Source organism: Heloderma suspectum, chromosome 10, assembly GCF_057233095.1.
Source record: "Heloderma suspectum isolate Gila_16-S chromosome 10, 16-S_ref, whole genome shotgun sequence".
In the NCBI taxonomy this organism is placed as follows: Eukaryota; Metazoa; Chordata; class Lepidosauria; order Squamata; family Helodermatidae; genus Heloderma; species Heloderma suspectum.
The window spans coordinates 15,372,518-15,376,203 of NC_139467.1; positions in this window are offsets into that span (position 1 = coordinate 15,372,518).

Consider the following 3,686-nt stretch of genomic DNA (forward strand, 5'->3'; position numbering starts at 1 on the left):
TAAATAGCGCCCCTCCGCCCGCCCCCAAGCAACTCCCTCCATTTTGTAACCAATTGCCCTAGGAGGGCCTAATTTCCACCAGGGTGACAACCTCGTGGTGTTCTTGATTATAAGAGCCATTGAGGGTGCAATCTTCGGTTCAGGCAAAAAAAGGTACTACAACTCCCAGCATTCCCCAGCCAGCATTGGCTGGGGGATGCTGGGAGTTGTAGGGCTTTTTTTTTCCTGTTGAAACATGCAGAGGATTGTGCCCCAAGGGCAGCAAGCTTCCATAAAAAGTAACTTCTACGGGGATGGGAGGCACCACAAGGAAATTTGGGTATGTCCCAGTGCACCCTCTCACCTTGGGTGGGACAGAGGTGAGCCTCAGCAGGCCTGGCTGGTCGTTCACAGGAACAGAGGACTGACCATAGCTGAGTGGGAGAGTGCACATTTTGCATGCGGAAGCTCCCAGGTTCAATCTTGGGCATCTTCTGTTAAAAGAATCAGGGAGCAGACGACAGGAATTAGCATCTGCCGAGTTGCTTCCAGTCACCGCAGACAGTCCTGGGTTGACAGACAAATAGTCTGTCCTTGTATGAAGCAGCTTCCTCTATAAATAGCCTACATGGGACAGCAGCAATCGCTCAATGCATGCAAAGCAGGTACAGCATCTGCTTTGCAAGCAGAAGACCCAAGGTTCAAACCAGGGCATCTCTAGGCAGGGGTAGGAGCAGTGCTGGCTGGCAGCTCCGATGTCAGCGGGGTCACGGATCTGCTCTGGGTTTCAGGCAGACCCGATCTGAGCGAGGGACATCATGGGTGCCCAGCTGGGGCTTGAGGCCTGGTGATTTCTCGCTGGCTTGGCCCCCTGGATGCCAGTCCACGGATCTTCATGCTTGCCTAACCTGGCGTGTGCCAAGTCGGGCAAGCGCGGGAATCCCCGCTCCCTTGCCGAGCCGCAACATGGCGTATTGGCCTTTTCCGTAAAGGGACATTTTATGCAAATTGGGGCTGGACAGCAGCCCATTTATCCAGAATTACAGGCATAAATGGTCTAGATAGCATAAAATGTTGGCTCAGCAAGAGATGAGGAGGCCGCTTGTCTCTCGCAGTCCACCCGGCGGCTCGCCGCACAGCCAATGGGCGGCGCGTGAGGTGGGCTGGAGTGACTCTGTCCATTCCTAATCTGAACTCTAAAGGAGCTAATCAAGGTGCTGAACCTGTTTTGGGTACTCAACACCTTGGACAGAACTTTAGAGTTCTGCTGACTGAGTCTGACTGAAACCTAGAGCGGAATCACAGCCCCACTGACATCAGAGCCACCAGCCTCCAGTGGATAGGAGAGATTCCTGCCTGAACCCCTGGACAGCTGCTGCCAGCCAGTAGGGACAATATTGAGCTGGATGGTCTGATTGAGTATAAGGCAGCTTCTGATGTTACTGTGTAAATGGAGGATGCACTGCAAAAAATCCTGACAAGAGGGTTTCTCGTCAGACTAATAATGAAAATAGGGACATGGCTGTAACACCTCTATTGTACCTGCATACCTGACGTGTTGTGTCGGCATACAATCACAGAATCATAGAACAGTAGGGTTGGATGGGGCCTACAAGACCATCGAGTCCAACCCCCTGCTCACTGCAGGAATCCAAGTCAGAGCATCCCTGACAGATGGCTGTCCAGCCTCGTCTTGAATGCCTCCAGTGTGGGAGAGCCCACTACCTCCCCAGGTAATTGGTTCCATTGTCGTATTGCTCTAACAGTCAGGAAGTTTTTCCTGATGTTCAGCCAGAATCTGGCTTCCTGTAACTTGGATTCCGTTCATTTGGTCCCAGAGATTTGAACTCATTCAAAGTAACTAAGTGTTCGTTGACCATATGCCTATTGATCTCAAGCTGCAATCCTGCCCCTTCAGCCTGTACTTCACCTTTGCCAGGGGGGTCATAGACCCTCTTTTGGCAGAAGACTGAGCCAAAGTAGGAATTGAGCACTTCTGCCTTTTCTTTGTCATCTGTTATCATTTTGCCATCCTTATTTAATTTCTGAACCACCATTTCTTTCCTCTGACTTTTACTATGTACGTACCTGAAAAAAGCCTTTGTGTTGCTTTTAGCATCCCTCGCTAACCTCAGCTCGTTCTCAGCTTTAGACTTCCTGACACCGTCTCTGCAATTCTGTGCTACCTGCCTGTACTCTTCCTTTGTAGCTTGGCCTTCCTTCCACTTCCTTTACATGGCCTTTTTTGTTTTCAGGTCATCCCTAAGCTTTTTGTGAAGCCACACTGGCTTCTTCTGTTATCTTCCACCTTTTTTTCTTGTTGGAATTCTTTGTAATTGTGTCTGTAGAATTTCCTTTTTTAAAAGCTTGCACCCATCTTGGACTACTTTTCTCGCTAGCATTGCTTGCCATGGGACCTTACTGATCATTGTTCTGAGTTTATTAAAATTGGCTTTCCTAAAATCCAGGGTACGTGTTTGGCTACACTCGGCTTTTGTTTCCTTTAGAACCAAGAACTCATGTATAACATGGTCGTTTTCCCCCAGAGTCTGCTACTTTATCCACTAAGTCATCTCTGTTGGTTAGGATCAAGTCAAGGATAGCAGATCTTCTAGTTCCTTCCTCCACTTTGTGTAGGAGGAAATTATCAGCAATACAAGTCAGGAATCTCTTGGAGGGGCCATGTTTTGCAGAATTTGTCTCCCAACAAATATTGGGGAAATTGAAGTCCCCCATTACTACTACAGCATGCTTCCTTGAAACCTTGGCAATTTGCTTTTCAAAAGTTTCATCCTCATCTTCTCCTTGATTGGGTGGCCGGTAGTACACTCTGACCACCATGTTCCTTTTGTTCTTTGCTCCATTTATTTTAACCCAGTTGCTCTTGATGGGGCTACCAAGCTCATCCTTCTGTATTTCTGTGCATAAAATACATAAAATACATATTTTTATAAATACATAAAAATATATGTATTTTTAACATATAGTGCAACTCCACCTCCCTTTCTTTTCCGCTGCCATGATTGCCATGGCAGCAGTGTAGCTGAATCCTACAGCCCAGACTTCCCCAACTGGGGCCACCCCAGATGGGTTGGACTCCCATTACCATCAGTCAGCAGCATGGTTGTGCTTGGCTGGGGATGATGGAAGATGTACTCCGGCACATCTGAAAGGCAGGCTGCTATAGCTCCTTAGCTGGTGTGTCTTCAGCATTGGATTGTGCCCTAAATCTCCCACATAATTGGGATCCAGGTTACAGAAGCTGGCTCAAGCCCTACTTGCTTGTTTTCAGTGCCTGGGCTCCCCCCTGGAATGTGGACAGTATCACCAAGGAGAGGAGAATGGCCAGTTTGTGACCCGGGGACTGAATCTGTTTGCTTTAGCAAACAGGGATTGGGAATGCAGCCGCCATCATCCCCCATGATTGGGGGGCTGGGCTGGGGCTGATGGGAATTGGAGTCCACCAGCATCTGGAGGACCTGATGCTGGTTGCAGGGCATAAACATCTGGAGGGTACAACATGTTCTTCACCACTGCATTTGCAGAACTGCACCCACATAGATGGAAATGCTGCTTGCTTTGCAAGCGGTAAAGGCATAGGAACACTCACATGGAAAAAAAAGGTAGGGAGGGGCCCTTCCACTCCCTTTACACACGTTGGCAACCACTTCTGCTTATTTGCTCTTATTAACAGAATTCCGCTTGAG